Genomic DNA, 19,038 nt, shown 5'->3' on the forward strand with positions numbered 1-19,038 from the left:
ACAGAGTCAAAGAATAACAGAATGGAAGGAAACTCTGGAGATCTTTGAGTCCAATCCCTCTGTCAGAGCAGGACTTCCACAGAATCTAGGGCAGATCACACAGAAACACATCCAGATGGGTTCTGAATGTCTCCAGAGAAGGGGACTTCACAACCTCTCTGGGCAGCCTGTTCCAGTGCTCTGTCACCCTAACAGTAAAGTTTTTCCTCATGTTGAGGTAGAACTGTGTTCCAGTTTGCATCCATTGCCCCTTATCCTATCACAGGGCATGACTGAAAAGAGATTTGCCCCTCCTTCTTGACACCTACCCTTGAGATATTTATATAAATGAATAAGATCTCCTCTCTGTCTTCTCTTCTATAGACTAAACAGCCCCAGGTCTCTCAGCCTTTCTTAGAATCATAGAATGAGAGAATTATCAAGGTGGGAAAAGACCTTCAAGATCATAGAGCCCAACTATCCACCCTATAACCCCATATCACTAAACCATCTCCTGAAACACCACATCTACCCATTTTTTTAACATCATCAGTGATGGTGCCTCCACCAACTCCCTGTTTCAACATCTCACCACTCTTTCTGTGAAGAAATTTTTCCTAATATCCAATCTGAACCTCCCCTCACACAACTTGACCCCTTTTCCTCTTGTTCTATCACTAGACATTAGGGAGAAGAGGCCAACACCCACCTCACCACAACCTCCTCTCAGGTAGTTATAGAGAGCAATGAGGTCTCCCTCCAGCTTCCTCTTCTGCAAGCTGAACAGCCCCAGCTCCCTCACCCTCTGCTCATAAGACCCCTGATCAGCCTAGTTACCCTTCTCTGCACCCTCTCCAGCACTTCAATGTCCTTCCTAAACTGCAGTGCCCAAAACTGCACTCAGTGCTCAAGGTGCAGCCTCACCAAGGCTGAGTAGAGGGGCAGGATCACCTCCCTGCTCCTGCTGGTCACACTATTCTTGATGCAGATGCTGTTGGCCTTTTTGGCCACCTGGGCACACTGCTGGCTCATGTTCAGCTGCTGTCAAACAACACCCTCAGGTCCCTCTCTGCTGGGCAGCTCTCCAGCCACTCCTCCTCAAGCCTGTAGTGCTGCTGGGGTCTCTGAGTTTCTTTCGTCATCACCAAACATTTATATTTATGTGGTAAACAATCAATTGTATAAATGTCTCTTTTGCTGTTATGTCAGAGAAATCTTGACAATGAGCAGGCAGCAGTGCACCAAAACCCCTCCTGACAGCCTGATATTGCTGTTTCAATTGTGTTGCCTCTTAATTTATACATAGGTTGTTATTTTCTTGAGACAGAGCTTTTTTTGTACTTGCTTTTATACAGTACCTAACAACATGAGGTGACAGTCACACTGAAAAGAGATGCACCATACCATGCTCTGACTGGGAACAGGGACAAGAAAATTAATTGGTACTGTTTGGTTGGGATTTCATTTGTCTGACTTCCTAATGACTCACTTCATTAGGAAATGCAGCACCACAAAAACACACATATATGTGAAGCCTTGGATTAATAGAGGATGGGTTGGCAGCAAGGTATGTACTGAGGATGTTCAGTCTCTGGATCATAGCAGCTGAGCCTGATTTATTGTCACTAAGCAGGGTACCAAGAGCTGGGTCTGACTGGGAGCGGGAGATGTAGAGAAGAGTGAAGAAATAGTATTATGCATCTCAAGATACATTGCATGTGAATGTATTTGTGGGTTATGTGATGTGCATTCTGGTTCCAGTGATGTATTTCTATTCATATAAAATCGTTATGTCCTCTCTCCCTCTCTGTACCACAGAAGAGTGATCTGTGCACAGCCATCTTGGCCTTTGCTCACTTTGATGCCAGATCAGCAGCAAAGGAACTCCAGGGTCGTGTTTCTGGAGACCATCCAAGGCCAGTTTGTGTTTAGCAAAAAAACAGTACTCTCAGCCATGCTTTAAAGGCCTGAGCTTTCTGGGAAGAGACCAGGATCATGGAGACATGAGCACCCAATTCCACAGCTATGGCTCAACGAGGCTTTGAATGGAAACATTAGGGCACAAGATATGACCCAAAAAACAGTAGTGCCTTAGACACAATCATTTTTTCTATTAATAAGTCTCTAGATGGAAAGCAAGGCATGCAAATTGCCTTTGTGTTAGGAGAGACTTCTACAAGATCACTTGGTTGACAGTGGCTGACCACCATCTTCAGCCTTTCCTGTTGGATTTACTTACATGAAGAGGCTCTTGGAGTCCATTTCTTTTGAAAATTAGAGCCCTCAGCTACCTCAGGGCATACAAAAACAGTCCAACTGCTGTGTCTGTTCTGTGTTGTCTTCTATTCTTTGTTCTCTGCCCTGTGCTAAGAAAGTGCCTGTGACATTGCAAAAATAAGCTGAGAAAAAGTCACAACAGTACCAGAAATTTTCCCTATTCTCTACAACCGTGTCCTGAAGCCAATGCAGGGGTGTTGACAATTTGCACCCTTTGGTATTGTGGTGTCTGATGTAGCCATTAATCATAGCAAAAATGAAACAAAAAACAACCAGCCCAAAACACAAAGATCCACAAGGATTTTTTTCTCTGTGCTTTCTAAGGTACCATCAACATGCTATCCAGTTAGCTTGTGTAGATTGTGTCCACATGTGTCATCGTGCCCATACGTGTCATTGTGCCCACACCAGGCAAACGTGCCTCACCAGTGGTGGCACTGAAAAAGAAGGAATTAGTTCATGCCTGCAACATATTCCAAATCAGACAGGTAAGGTCTGAACACAACAAAGTGGTGGTGAAAGATGTTGATCAGTTATTTAGTGGCAATGTGACTTACATGCCAAATCCATCTGGTGATTAGCATCACCTTTCCTCTCAGGAAGGAAGGCTCGTGTATTTTTTCAGACTTGATTAATAATTTATTTGGCATCTGGAACTCACAGCAGAACAGCTCATATGGAAAGGGAGGATGTTGATTGTCTGCCTCTCCCAGGCACTACTGGGTTATTATTCACAGCTAAAATACTATTTGTAAGATATTTGTGTATTTAATATTTTAAAAAGCAGCTCTGGCACTTGGGTTGATTCCAGCATTCTCCAGGAGGAGGGGGCTGTGTGTGCTACAGATACTGTCATCTGGAAGACGTGCTCTCATTGCCAATGGAACCAGACAAAAGAGGATTTTAATATGCAAGGCAGCAAGCACTAGAATAAGGGGAGATTAATGTGGGTTTAATGCCTTTTGAACGAAGGTTGTCTTCCATGGAGGACAAGAGGAACCTTTCCAAGCTGGGTCCCTGGTCAGACACAGAGGACTAAACTGTCTACCCTAAACAGGGCATTGCTGGGGCTCAGGTCAGAGCATATTAAATGCAAGAAAGTTGCTTACAGATTTTGCAGCTGTGCAGGTGATATATTACTGTCTTTCTGCAGGTAACACTCAGTGATGACCTCAATCAGGTTGCAACAGCTTCCCCAGTCATCTTCTAGGAATTAATCTGCTCAAATAACATGGTATTTTAACCTACTTCTACTGCCATGCCACTTACCCACTGTATGATATCTGCAGTATTTCTTCTCAGAGTTGTAATTCTATTTGCCAACCACAGATTCTCATGAGTTGCTAATAGCTCTCAGTGTCTTATCAAGAGGTTTTTAATAGAGGAGGCCACTTAATCAACTGGAAAGGGAAAGAAAACTGCTAAATGCTGTGTCATATTCAAGCTACACTTTTTCTTTTTTTAATTTTTTTTTTCCTATTTAAGTCATTGAAGTTGCAGTTGCTGAAAAAGGGATTGCTGCTCTACTTGTTCTTGGCTTTCACAGCCACAACATTCAGAGTGCCCAAGTTTATATACATAAATTCACAACTTAGCCTACAGCACTAACAGAAACCAAATATTCTCTTTGCTTTATTTAACCCTGGCATGAGGATTATACTTTCATTATTATTGTTTATCACTTCCAGGAGGCAGCATCCATTGGGTCCTATCCAAGGCAGCTCTCCCTTGCATTACAGTCTGCATACACATAGTCCAAGATATTGAAGAACAATTTGGCTGGGGTGGGAGGATGAACTAGATGATCTCTCAAGTTCCCTGTGAAGACTTGGTGTACAGGAGTGATGGCTGGGGACAGTGCTGACCTGAACAGCAGTGTGTCCAGATGTGTGGCTATGATGTGTGAAATTACAGAATCACAGAATCATAGAATCCTAGGGGTTGGAAGGGACCTCATCTAGTCATCTAGTCCAACCCCCCTGGCAGAGCAGGGTCACCCAGAGCACATCACACAGGAACATGTCCAGGTGGGTTTTGAATGTCTCCAGAGAAGGAGACTCCACAACCTCTCTGGGCAGCCTGTTCCACGGCTCTGTCACTCTCACAGTAAAGAGTTTTTTTCTGATATTCATACGGAACCTCCTACGCTCCAGTTTGCACCCATTGCCCGTTGTCCTATCACTGGATATCACTGACATAAGCCTGACTCCATCCTCCTGACACTTGCCCTTAATATATTTGTAAATATTTGATGAGGTCGCCCCTCAGTCTCCTCTTCTCCAAGATAAAGAGACCCAGCTCCCTCAGCCTTTCCTCATCAGGGAGATGTTCCACTCCATCATCTTTATGGCTCTGCCCTGGACACTTTCAAGCAGTTCCCAGTCCTTCTTGAACTGAGGGGCCCAGAACTGGACACAACATTCCAGATGTGGCCTCACCAAGGCAGAATAGAGGGGGAGGAGAACCTCTCTTGACCTCTTGAAAACCTGTACTTTGTACTGGCAGTCCTAAGGATGTGAATTACAGATGCCTAAACAAGCACCTGGGTCCTAGGCAGTATCCTAGAAACAAAGATAACAAAGGTGAGAAAGAAAGCAGATAGGAGAGGAGCAGTGAGTTTGTGGCAGAGCCAAGACCTACCAAGCAGTCTGGTTGCTGTTCATTGACCCAGCGCTGCCCCTCCTGGCTAATCTGACCACCAGAATGAAACGGTCTGTGAGGAAAGTGGAAAGCAGTGTGAGTGTGCCCGGGGTGCTGTGATTACAAAGGGCACTGCTGGGGAGAGGAGCATCATAACAGCCAAGCAATTTTCTGTATATAGTGTGGACTTGTCCATCCCTTGTTGTAACTGTTAATGAGCTAGAGCTGCTGTGTACTGAAAGGGGGTATGTGATTTAAGCAGAGGCTCCCGGAGCCATTTCACCTTGTCAGGTCTGAGAAGGGCTGGGTGAATGTGTCTTCCTTGCTGTGGAGGAAGCAAGCAGGTCTTGGCAGCAGATCCAGGACAGTTTGATGGCCCGTTCATTCTGTTACTCCTACGGTGCAACTGGGGTTCCCAGTCAATGGCCAGGACTTGGTGTTTCTAACTCAGAGGGGTCCCATGTGCTCCCTTAGGTCTGCTAGCTCATCTTCTTGTCACATTCTTGGAGTGCCATCACCTGTTTTTGTTGTTCTCTCCTTAGTAACAGTGTCTGGGATGGAAACAGAGACTTCCTGTATCTTGTCCCTCTCCAGTAAACTGTCTGGGCATAGATGTGATTTAATTTCTTGAAATCTCTTGTTGTAACTGAGGACAAAAATGGAACTGACCTTGAAGAATGGGTGACCTGCAGGGGTGCACAAATGCATTCAAGAGCTGCACACAGTGCTCACCTGGCAGTGTCTGGATGGCCAGTGGGGAAACCAGGTGGAATATGTTAAGCTTAACACCAAAAAGCACAAGCTTCTCCCTGTTCTTTTAAGGATCCAGATTGTTTTGTTGGGTTTTTTTTTACAGTCAGGAGAGCAAGAACTTAGGAAAGAAACAATTTACGTATTTTACCCCTTCAGCCTGCTGAAGGGTTGAGGTATATTCCAAAGCAGACTTTCAGAACCTGAGAGCACAACAGTGATTTATAGCATATTAATCCCAAATAAACACTTTTGGGGATGAATGGCACAGTTCAGAAGACATGAAGAGGGACAATGCCCTGCAAAGCACTAAGCAAGCAAGAAAGCAAGCAGATACTACAGAAAATGCAATTACAGTAAAGCCAGCTTTGAAAAGAACAGAAACCTTACAAGCCAGGGTTGCATTAGCCTGCAGTAAGGGAAGATTAATACAGAACACGGATTTTGCAAATTAATCATATCGTAATGGATGCCCTGAATGTCTTATGATGGATGGCTAGACAGCATTTAGTGCCACTAACACTGGTGATTTCACTGGAATACAAAGCAGGTAGGAAGGAGGTTAGGTCAGAGAAGGGCACAGGCAGCACCTGTCACTAGGAGGGCAAAACCCACCTTCTGGGGAACAGCCATATCCTCCAATCTGAGAGTCAGTGAAGAAAACCAAAGAAGAGGGAACAGCTATTGCTTGGGCTTGGACAAGAACAGCAATTTCAGGCAACGCAGAGACTGATGGATGTGTTCAGGAGCAATCTTTATCACCCAGAGCTTCAGCATGGTTAGTTACAGAATTACATTGCATTAGGAGCTTTCATGAAAGTGGTTCTCTGCCCTCTGGTCTGTTCAACCCAAAGAGCATTTTGAATTTGCAATTTGGGTAGAAGCCTGAGAATTTCACACTTACTATAGACAGAGATAAGACTATTAATAGGTGCTCTGTATCTAATATATTTTTCTTAATACAGCAGTGGCCCTTCAATTTACTAGCAAAAGTAGCAGAGTTCACCAACTGGCACCTGATAAATGCCATGTCTGCCTCTCCAGGACACCCGCCAGTAAATAAACTCAGTGCAAGCTAATGAAACATTGCTAGGTGGTGAATAAATGGGATGCAGGGCTGGCTGGACCAGCCCCATGGGACTTGTTGTGCTCTTCTCTCATGTGTCTCTTCCTCCGGCCATGAAAAGTGTATTTGATCCACTGGAAAAAACTCAGAGCCTGAGAATGGCATCCAGACAAGCCTTGAAAGTCTCCAGAGAAGGAGACTCCACAACGTCTCTGGGCAGCCTGTTCCAGTGCTCTGTAACCCTCACAGTAAAGAAGTTCTCCCTCATGTTGACGTGGATCTTCCTGTGCTCATTTCTGAATCCATTGCCCCTCATCCTATCACAGAGCACAAGTAAAAAGAGCTTGTCCCTGCCTTCTTGATGCAAAAAAAAAAAGAAAAAAAAGCACAGTAAATTGTTTCCCACATTGACAATAGGCACAACCTAAAAAAACCCTGGAAAAACAAACAGGAAGAAAGAGGCTCTCACTACCCTCCTTGATGGGTAGAAGCAAAACTAAGTTAAAAAGGAGTGGGAGAAGTGGGGTGCCACTAAATCTTTCTGCAAAAGCATGGTCCCTTTCTTCTTTTTTTATCTTTTCAAGTCATGTACGTGACAAACTCGAATAAACTGCTAGACCCTGTCTCTTCTGGAGCCAATGTTTCTGCAAGCATGAAGCAAGAAATGGAAACAGTCCCAGCTGCATCATGATTGCTCTTTCATTTCTGATTGCACTACAGCCCATTGACAGCTGTAGCCACTGTGAAGGGTGTTTAAAAAGGTGTTTTAAAAGATAGGAGAGTGTATCAGCAGTCTTTGGGTGCTGTTCCAGGAGCTACAAATAAAATTAAGCCAAACTCACAAAGTGGGTCAGCTCACCATGGACCATCAGTGGCTGGTACCTGTGTCAGCACAGCACAGGGGCAGAGGGAGAGAGGAAACAGGGAAGGAAAGCTGAAGGAGAGGAAAGAGGGAGTGAAAGAGGAAGGGAGGGAAGGAAGCAGGGAAAAAGGGATCTATTGCTATACTAAAGACATGGCAATTGTGTTATACAGTGTTACAGATAACACCAGTAATCAGCACAGTTATAAGCAACCTATTGACCTAACAGGCTTTATAATTAACAGCAAAAAAAAAAAATTACTAATTAAATAGGCAGGCATCAATTCCCCTGTTAAAAATACCCAGGAGATTTATCACCTGTCTCACTGTGGTCCTGTGATATGTGTGAAGTAAACACAGCTCAAGTGTATTTTTAGTCTGATGCAGCCTTTACTTCTCCAGGAATTCACTCTTTGTCATGTCTGCTGTATTGGAAGTATGAAATTAAAGAGCAGGTGGAAATAAAAGAAAAAAACCTGAAAAATGTGCTCTGAAAAGAACTCTACCAGACTATGCACTCCCATATTCAGCAGATCCTGCCTGTGTGTCAGTCAGATCCTCTCTCAAGTGATTAAAACAACCTCTCACTTGCAGAAGAGCTGACACAGCCCAGCAAATGATTTACATAATGCAGAAGGAGAAGAACTTATTCATTATGTTTCTGATGTGATTAACACTGTAATATGAGCTGACCACTTAAATATTCTCTCCTGAACTGTGGAGGTCTGAGCCTGTGCTCTCAGCTGGGGGAAGGGGCCATGGTTCCTGCTGGCCTGCAAGATGCCATGGTCTGTATTCTCTGGCTGCAGGGCCAGGCCAGTGTACCCAAAAATTAGGGTCAGGAGAGGGAGAAAGGTCACAGTAAACCCTTGTGATTTGGGCTTGGATGTTGTAAACATGGGCAAAGCAGCAAACCCTGCGAGCACCTGACCTAGCGCACACTGCCTGGCCTGTGTATAATCAAAGAGCTCCTTCTATTCCACATACATCAGGGCACAGGAGCAGCTTAGCAGGGAGCACTCCAGGCCATTCTCTTTCTTACAGCAACAAACAAGCCCGTTTGCCTCAGGGAATAGGCAGCAGTACCGGGAGAGACAAGAAGGGAGCAAACTCTCTCACCCAGATGATGAGTCTTTATTCGTCTGCAGCTCTGCTTGACAGAGGAGGTGGGTTTCACAGCTTTACAAGTCCTTTGCTTCAGGAACCTTTTATCACTCTGGGTACGTTTATGAGTTTCCTTGCTCCTTCTGCATCCACTTAAATTGAATTTGTCCCTGTGCTTCCACCCTTCTTTCCTTCCACTCCTCCCCACGCCTTTCCCTTCAGCAAGCTCATCCTGAGGAGACATCCATTTTGGGGAAAAACCCTTGCCTAATTTTGTGAGGATGTTTGTGTGTATACAGAGTCTCTGCAAGTCTCAGTGTGTCAGTGTGTTCTGCATGTCCTATTTTATTAATTTTTGAAGCTTGAAGCTGGGTTTCCACATCCTCTTTTGGGATCCTACTATGCAGTTGGAATTTCAAGGTTGTAAAACCCTCTATAGATCTCACTGAGATCTGAAATACAGCCCTCAGGAGCAGGTCTGGGAGAAGAGGTGTAACAGATGAGATTTTACCTCAGACTCATTTTTAGGTTTGAATTGTTTAACTGTAGCTGTGAAACACTGCAGTAGGGCCTCTGTGAGCTTCCCAGCTATAAAAAAAACCTAGATGATGCCTGTTAGCGTTGCTATAGAGCCAGAGTGGCATTTTAGGATTTAAAGAGATATTTGGTATCATAGCTATTTTCTGTCTGCCCTATCATGAGATGTGGGCAGCAGGGCACTGGAGCCCATTGGCAATGATAGGAAAGGCTGAGGGCTCAAGGCTCAGGAACATGCTGATGCCCTTTTGCTGGCCTCAAGGCTTGACTACAACTTTCTAGCAGCACCTTCTACTGAGCAAAGATGAAAAGCTCAAGGGGCCAGGCTTCCCATGGAGAGAGGTTGCAGAGAATTGCTGAACAAGAACACAAGTTCTAGCTTAACAAAGGGCTGCCGAGCTTTCAGTATCAGAGAAGAGACCCTGTTTCAGCTGTGGAAAAGCTGCCCAGCAAGTAATTGCCAGGGAACAGTCTCTGTAAGCACACTGGGATATTCAGATAGAAGGGAAAGAAAGGATACAAGAGATGGAAAAGGTCACTGAGGGTATGAAAACCATTGCTTTTTGACACACAGGATTTGCATGTCCCAAATACTAACAATGTCTAATGAGGCAATCCAAAGGTTGAACAGGGAAATGAAGGTCTCCTTGATCTCTCAATTACCAGTCACTGGGGTAGATTCTTTCAGCTCCACTAACATAACTGCCCTTTATTTCATAATGCAATAAGGCTGAGCTTAATACTCTAGTCGCTAAATTGCTTTATTTGTCTTTGTTGCTTTATATTGTCAAGACTGTATTTCTGTTCAGCAGCATGTTCTCCTTACCTTGTTGCTTGCTGTAGTAATCATGCTTTTATTATGTATTTTTAGATCCTTCCCACAGTGTGCAGAGATCTGCAGGGCTTTTTTAGCCCAGAATATCAATAAAGCCTAATGCCAAAGCTCCTGGTGGAGGTACCACATCTACTTACTCTGACCATCCCTTGAAAAAATTAAATTGTAGCAATGTGAGTGCTGAGCAGGGTTCAAGGTCCACTGCATATGAAAATGGAATTGATTACTCCCAATGAACAGAGGCTTGCAGCTCTTAAGAACATTATACGATAAATACGTTGGCACACACGACGTGTTTGGCATGTTAAGTAGTTCACTGAGCTACTCCCTGCAGCGTATTTTAATGGAATGCTGACAGTTTGGCATCTTATTGGATAACTGCATTCAGTGGCATTGGTCACAAATGGCAGATGTCAAGGAAGGCATACAAAGTGCTCTGCAAGAAGGCAGCTCCTCCTTGACTTTCTGCTCCGTATTGCTGCACTCTTGGATTTTATCATAGCCAGCCATGAGAAATCAATCATGAGCACATGGCATTCCTCCAGTCTGACATCTAGAAACTTCTGTCTCCATGCTCCCACAAAAGAATTGCATGCAGGTCATTTTTTCCTAAGGAACTTGCCCTTATCTGCTAAACAGATGCCATTAGCTTCCCACGTTAGGTGGGGTGTGAGAAAGAGCAACTTGCAACTCTTGCTCGGGGCCAGCTTTACTGCCTGGTGCACGTGGCAGGGCAATGGAAGATGGAGGAAACAAGGGCTGCTCCTGGATCCGACAATCCCTGAGACTTGGACAGCACTGGCACAGAGCCTGGCACTGGCCCTACCTCTTCACCACTTTTATGACTTTTTTTCTTTGCCTGAGGAGCAGGTTTGTTCATGACAACAAGATTTTTTAAAAAACCTTGATCACAAGTGGGGTTTTTACAGCTGAACTAGTTCCACAGTTAAAGTAATCAAACTTTACAAACAATTTTTCCTATCTTATATCCTCACCTGCTCCTAATCCTACCATTACCTGAGGTCTCTTGCTAGAATAATGTTTTTCTGACATTCACTGCGTCAAGACTATAAACAAACTCGTGCACTTCACCCTTCCTAGGATGGCAGACAAGGGACCGGCCTTGATTCTCTGTGTTGTTGGTGCCACCCAGTGTCGGAAGTCGGAAGGTGGCACTGCAAAGCCACACTTGCGAAGTCTCAGGCCACCAAAAACTGGTGCATATTCTGCAGCTGTGACAGCACTACCAGACCTGTTGTGACCATGCACTGCCTGAAGACCAAAGTGAAGAACCGGGAGATGAGGTTTTGTCAGAAGGAAAATTGAGAGCAGCACCTTGGTGGTGCAGAGCAAGAGTCCTAGCTTAATTCAGTTCAGTTCATGGAGCAGGGGGAGTGTGGGGCTGCAGATTTGAAGTGTACAAATATTGATTGCAAAAAAATGGGTGCAAAAATATGTTATGACCTCCTTATATAAAACTGTTGCTGAGCCTAAGTGAGAGCATGAAAAGAAAAAGGGCATCTCTGTAAGAAAAGGGTAAAAAAGATGGCCTAGTGATAACCTGTGACTTGGCTCTGAATTAGATGTGGATGTTATCAACAATGGTCCAAAAATAGAACAGCCCCACTAAACAGGAACCTGCCCCAGCACAACATGTATTTCTGCCTTTGATGGATCGTATCTATTTTGGGTAGATACCTGAGAGCCTGTCTGCTTTGTGATGCTCCAGCATTGTACAGGTTGCTATGCCAATTCACTTTCTCCTGAACTAAACTGAGCTGCCCCCATGAGACATGCCCTTCAGACTAGGAAGTTTGTTGGGTTTCAGATGTGTATCCAGCCAGAAAACGAGGCATTTCTTGCCTCAGTGCTGTTTCGACTTTGAAAAACAGCTGTAAAGCCACATTCACAGGGATGAGTACACAGGTGTCTTAGGGAAGAAGTGTTAAAGAAGTAATTGAAAAATTAAGTCATTTCTTAGTGGTACTTTGTGTGGTTCTGGTGCAACCACTCAGCATTTCATGCATCAGAGAAAGGAACCAAGTGCACTGTTACCAGTACTGGAAAAAAGCTGCTGGAATAGGGCCACAGAGCAAATGCATAATACATCTCTGTTAAGAAGCAGGAAGTATGGGAGAGCATGAGATAATACGTGAGAAGTATCAAAGGTGGACATTCTTCTGAAACTCAGTGGAACTGCAGCTCTGAACTAGGGTGGTTCTAATATTAAGGACTATCATTCCCACCTTCTGAAGACCTCCTCATCCCTTTTTTCTTAATTCTTTTATATTACTTCCTCAGGTCTGACAGGTGGAGCCATCCACAGGGTTCACCTGTCAAGACAGAAGCTCCCTCTTCTCCGTTTAAACATTTTGCTGTGCTTCCAGGTCTTCTGGATGCAGATTGTCCATTGGTTGCTAACTTGGCTAAACAGTTTACAACCACCTTAGGCCTCTTTCAAATACAGACCTTTGGATCAAGGAGACGTTACTTTGTGTGACCCACAAAGTCATCCCAGTATGTTTCTTCTCCATTTTTCTGATTTCCTGTGCTTGGGTTGTCCTTGCTTGAATTTCACTGGTTGAACCAGGCTCCTAAACCAATTTCTTCCACAGATACCATGACTTTGGCTTTCTCTGACAGAGCTAGGTACCTCCAGCAGGATGTAGTTCTTCCTCCAATGTGTTCTTCTCATTTCCTGATTAGCAGGAAGAATAAACTTTTCCCTTGAGTTTTTCAAGGCTCCTGGTCCCAACTGTTAAGGGGATGGTGTGTATCTCCTTAAGATTTTGTGGATCAGTCATACCATATGCAGTGTTACCCCTTGTGGTAACAAGGTGTAACAAGGTGACAGGGTGTCTCCATGCACACTGCCCAGAGTTTTGCATCATTAATGTTAATTGACATAACACAGATAAGAGATGTGGGTCAGTGCATGTGCATACATTTCAGAGTATCATGGTTCCTGAGTCACTGGAAGAAAGTTGTTTATTCTTTCATGAGTGATCAGTTAATAACTTCTTCCCTGGAACTATGAGACAAGACATCTGACCTAAGAGAGGAACACGAGTATTTCTAGGCTTAGTATTGCCCACTCTCCAGATTGTAAATCTATTACCCACCTTCCTTTTACTTTGTTCCATATGGGTCTCTGCTCTTCCAGTGGCCATCAACTTCTCCTGCATGACAGGGAGTGTGGAAGACCATGCTGTACAACAGAGTTTGACTGGCCTATTGCCCTGTGACAGCCCAGACCTCACTTTCACTCTCCTCGTCCCAAAGGATTTGTGCTGCTCATATGGGACAGCTGACCCAGGTTAGCTGCAGAGGTGAAAAACCATGTTGTGGCTTCTGTATTATCATAACTGGTTTATTCTTGGATTTCTAGGGCAACAGGAGATCTCCCCTATTTATTCACACTTTGCAGTCACATTTTGGCCATAGATTTCTATTCTGTCATACTCTTTACTGTGCCTGACTCTGAACTCTTTCCTAGGCCCGCCCAGAATAATCCCAGAAACAAGAATTGCTGGAGGAAAACATGATTCTGTCTCTGTCCACTTTGCTCCTTTAGAGGTTGTTACACAGTACTGACAGAAGTTAAAATGGTTTGTTTAGTATGCTTCACAATACATTTTCCCTGTTTAATTTGTACTGCTTTTGACACAAGCCTGTCTCAGCAGTAACTCACTGCACTGCCAGCTGGCAATCTGGCAGCATGTATAAACCCAGATATGCAATCACAAACCCTGGGCAAATGGACAGCCATGGCTCACAAGGGATGGCTTTGTCTAAAATTCCTTGCATGTTGTTTTGTAGTGCATGGACACTGGCATAAGCTCTCAGCTGCAGAAAGTTCTCTGGTGCCCAGAAGGACGCTGGCAGCAGTAGAAGGCAGCAATAAATCAATCAGCCAGCCAGCCTATAAGTGCATTGCGTACCTGGGTAAATAAACAAGTACTAGAAACAATAAAACACTGGAGCTATTCTCACCTTGTCAGGCCCAGCCATTCCAGACAATCAATAGGGGATATAGGAAAGGTCACTGACTACCTGAATAAATCTCATCAAAAAACAACAGCTGAGCAGCAGTAGCTGCCTCTGAGAAGCAAGAGGCATGGCCTTTAATGGAATAAACCTGAGATTACAAATTGGCAGTGAACAAATATTGAAGCATAAACACTACAGACTACAGAAATGTTGTGGAAAAGTAGGATATTAAAAGCATTGATCCTTTTTCTGGATTTCTTACAGCTACAGAGATCTCTATTCCCTTTTGACACATGGAAGAGGAGTTTTGGAGGAAAACACTTGCTGAGCTAACCTGATGGATGAACTTGGAAAGAAATAGCTTTATGTATATTTTGATGTTCTGGAAAGGATTTTTTTAATATTTAAAGCACTAAAGATATTGCCTAGAGTAGCGTATTTTTACATAGGTCAAGTGCTGGTTTTAAGCCATTCCAGGACAAATTTTGAAGTCACCCAAGTCACTTTCACTGAAGTAAACCCCTCAGGAATCAAGTACTAGTGAAGTCAATCTCCTGCTCTCTGCTTAAGAGTTTGGCTGAACACTTATCCCCTGCTCCAAGTAACACACCTCAGGGCATGCCCTTGGGAAGACAAACATCATAATAATGCTAAGGAAGCTTGTGCTTTCCAGTCTCTGTTGATTGAAAAGGTAAAAGTTTCAGCTGTGAATCATTCATTGCTGACCTTAGCCTACTGTCTGGCACAGCTGTCCTCTGCTGCTCCATGCCAATCCAAAGCACTGAACACTTATTTCCCTGCTATGTGTTATGGTACAACCACAGTCCAGTAAATCTACAGCTTTATGGAAAGCTCTGTGTCACTGTGGCTCTGTGTGGGCCACACAAGGGCCTCCAACATGGCAGGAGATGCTGCTCTGTGATAATTTACATCTTCCAAGCATTTTCCAGCAGAGTTCACTATTCTGCTTGGGTGTTTGGCAGCAGTCACCAGCTCTATGTCCGTCTGTGCTTCTAAAAGCAAAAGTGATTGTACATTAGACTCAGAGGTTTGTTGACAGTTATAGAAGGTGATTCAAGTTTCTTCATGTCCATAATTGTGCAGCCACCAGATCAGCCACCAGCTCTGCCCATTCGATGTGTGGCACCAGCAGGAACTTGGTATCTCTGCATACTGGGAATAAAACATTTATCACACCTGCTTCATCTCTGTCAATAGTAGCAACAAACAATACCTTTGACAGGATGAAGTCCTGATGAAAATCTGAAGGACAAAGGGAACCATACTATCTGAGCTAGGTGTTCAAGTGTTGTGGTTTAGGTCCAGCCAGCAATGAAGCCCCACACAGCTGCTCCCTCATGCTCCCACAGTGGGATAGGGCAGAGAACTGAAGGGTAAAAGTGAGAAAACTCACAGGTTGAGATAAAGGCAGTGTTACAGGTAAAGCAAAAGCTGCACTCACAAGTAAAACAAAGTAAGGAGTCCATTCACTACTTCCCATCGGCAGGCAGCTGTTTAGCCATCCCCCGGAGAGCAGGGCTCCATCACATCCAGTGGTTGCTTGGGAAAACAAATGCCATCACGCATTCCAACCAACCAGTCCTCTTCCCTTCTTCTTCCCTCCAGCTTTTTATTGTTGAGCTTGATGTCATATAGTCTGGGACATCTCTGGCCAGTTGGAGTCAGCTGTCCCAGCTGTGTTCCCTGCCAACTCCTTGTACAATCCCAACCTGCTCACTGACAGGGAGGTGTGAGGAGCAGAAAAGGCTTGGATGCTGTGTAAGTGCTGCTCAGCAATGAGCAAAACATCTTTGAGTTATTAACAATGTTTTCAGCATAAGTAAAAACATAGCCCCACACCAGCTACTATAGAGAAGTTTATATCTATCTGAACAAAACCAGGAGTGCTCAGTGCTTTTTTAGTTACCTCATGAAGCATCTGGGCAAAAATCTTATGGTAGCAACAACCAAAGCTTTTAATGACTCTATAGCTGTGAAAGCAGAGTTAGTGAGGGTAAATATGGCCAAACATCTGGCTTTTAATTAGATACCTAAATGGGATCCCCCCCCTTCCCATTATTAGCAACATTATGTAAGTAAACAAGTAATTAACAGTAAATTACAGGAGTACACCTGCAATGCACCAGAAGATAGCTTGCACTAGGTGAAAAATAATCTTCACAGAGACAAATTGAATTAATTGAGATGATCAGATATCCTAGGAACAGAAGAGACATAGGCTGGACTGTGGTGGCTGTTTTGACAAAGAGGTTCTTATACTGCTGTCCTGCCACGCTACACCAGACTGAGGCACAGACAGAAGAGGTCTTTTCAGCAATGCTCACTGAAGTGCTGATGATATTGGAATAAGATGCCTGTAAGAAACTTCCGAAATCTTCATATGAAGAAAGCCTTGGTCCTTATTGAGTAACTGATAAACTGTCCTTTGTGAGCAAGTGCTCACTTCTTGGCAACCTGCAGGAGGGAGACAGTAGTGTCTGCCTCCCTGCAGAAAAACTCACTGTACCTTTGGGCTAACAAAATGTTTCACTTGCCCAGTCTGAAACCATTAAAAATAATTAAAGGGGATGCAGCATTATTTATTTACCCAGTGGCCCTAGAGGTCTAGTGGACCCTGGATGGGTCAGGATCAAGATCAAGAGCATCCTATGCCTCTCAGAAGAAGGGCACTGTGGGCTGGGATGTCACCATAGCAGGGTAAGTCATGTCACCTGCCTTCTTGTGGTAGCAGTGATACCATCTGGTGAGCAAGCAATTTGCTTGTTGGGGGTTCTCTGTTAACATATAGAAAGTGCCATGTCAGGCTACAGTCAGATTTGTTATTTGTACATGAGCATGACTACAAACAGGGTGAGCAGGTCTTGAGCCACCTGTGGACCAGCTGTGTAGCTCTGATTTGCACCATCTGGAAGGACCCAAGCTGAGAAGCAGCAGCAGCAGCAGTAACCGTTCACTCTCTTCTTCAGGGAAAAGTGGTGCCAGGAACGTAGATTTGGGCAGTCACTTAACGTTAACCATGCAGAAACATCAACTGTGCTGTGAAGCCCAATGGCAAAAGGAAAATATGCCCAAGTATAATAACATAAAGATAATCCAAAGCCCTCAAAGTGACCTGCTCTTTGAAAAGGTATTGCTTTTTGCCATCATCACACAGAGACTACACTGCAAATGCCCTAAGGGAAGGAAAAGGCACATTGGTCAATGGTACAGCAGAGATAGAATAATCCAGATCATAACAGAAGGGAAAAAGAGTTTCACTGTTCTCCTGATCTATTCTTAATATGCCAGAGACTTTAGTTATATGAAGGCATTAAGAGCTTATTTCTCTTTCTTAAGAAAGAAAGATTACTGATGTGATGCAGCCAAGGGAGCACACCACATTAAGAAAATAACCTTTACTGAAATACTTGGGAGAACAGAGCTACAGTTTGAACTCTGACCATTGAAATAAGATTAAAAGTTATTCCTCATTATAATTTCATGGTAAGAGGACAGAACTTGTGCTGATATGCACAGGGTTTAGCTGAATTAGAACTTGAGGCTTTTGGAAGATTTATGGCAGTGAGAAAAAATCTATGTGGCTATAGACCAAGCATAGTTCTTAGGTTTCTGTGCAAACAATTAAGTTGCACCCAAAATTTATCAGCTTAATCCCTAAATTTTGCATACAAATTTTGCTGATTTCATTCTTGATATTTGCAAAACCCCAGGTGCTGTTGAAAAACAAAATGGCGATGAAAAATTAGGAGAGAAAATACTGGCAATTCAGTAAGCTTCAGAACAAGCTATGAAGAATGTGTTTGAGCCTGCCCAAGAGCCTAAGTCTCCCTGAGCTCTGGTGCTGCTTGAGAGATGCCTCAGGGCAGAGACACAGGCATTACTGCACCATTTGCATATGCTGCCAGCCTCTCAAAAGCAAGGTGCCAGAAAACAGATACATGGGTGTTTAGCTTCATACTCCAACCTTAGCCAAAGGAGTCAAGAAGCTCTAGCATGAAAATGTGTCCTCTATGTCTCCCATTGTTGTGGGCAACTCTCACACAACCAGCTGTTATCACTGTGCTGTGGGGCAATTGCAAACCTGTGGTTTCCTCCTGCAGATGAAGCCCCTGGGAAGATTTACAGAGCAAGCAACTGCAGCTGCTTTGGGTTGCTTTCAGCTCTGAGAATCAGATCCTGTCACTATCTAGTACACATCCATTTTGTGCAGCAGCAGGAGTACAGTGTCTGATGGCCTGAGGCAGGATTCCCGATTTGTCCAAATAGAATGTAGAATCATAGAACGTTTTGGGTTGAAAGGGACCTTTAAAGGTCATCTAGTCCAACCCCCAACAATCAGCAAGGACATCTCACACTAGAACAGATTGCTCAAAGCCCCATCAAGCCTGACCTTGAATGTCTCCAAGGATGGGGCCTTCACCACCTCTCCAGACAACCTATTCCAGTGATCCACCACCCTCATGTTAAAGAACTTTTTTCCTGATATCCAACCTAAATCTACCTTTCTCTGGCTTGAAACCATTACCCCTTGTGCTGTTGTTACATGCCCTTATGAACAGGTCTTCCTCAGCCTTCTAATAGGCCCCTTTCAGGTACTGGAAGGTACCTGTAAAATCCCCCCAGAGTCTTCTCTTCCTCAGGCTGAACAACCCAAACTCCCTCAGCCTGTCTTCATAAGAGAGGTGCTTCAGCCCTCTGATCATCTTTGTTGCCCTCCTGTGGACATGCTCCAACATGTTCATGTCCTTCTTGTGTTGGGGGCTCCAGAGCTGGACTCAGTATTCCAGCTGGAGTCTCACCAGGGCCAAGTAGAGGGGCAGAATCCCCTCCCTGGCCCTGCTGGCCACACTTCTTTTGATGCAGCCCAGGATGCAGTTGGCTCAGGAGCCTCATACGTCTCAAATGCAAACGTTTGGGTTTGCTTAAGCTTTTCTACAGACATCATGCAGCATTACTACACCAGAACATTCACTCTGC

The sequence above is a fragment of the Chaetura pelagica genome, unplaced genomic scaffold (genome assembly GCF_000747805.2).
Source record: "Chaetura pelagica isolate M959 unplaced genomic scaffold, ChaPel_1.0 scaffold85, whole genome shotgun sequence".
NCBI classification, from domain to species: Eukaryota; Metazoa; Chordata; class Aves; order Apodiformes; family Apodidae; genus Chaetura; species Chaetura pelagica.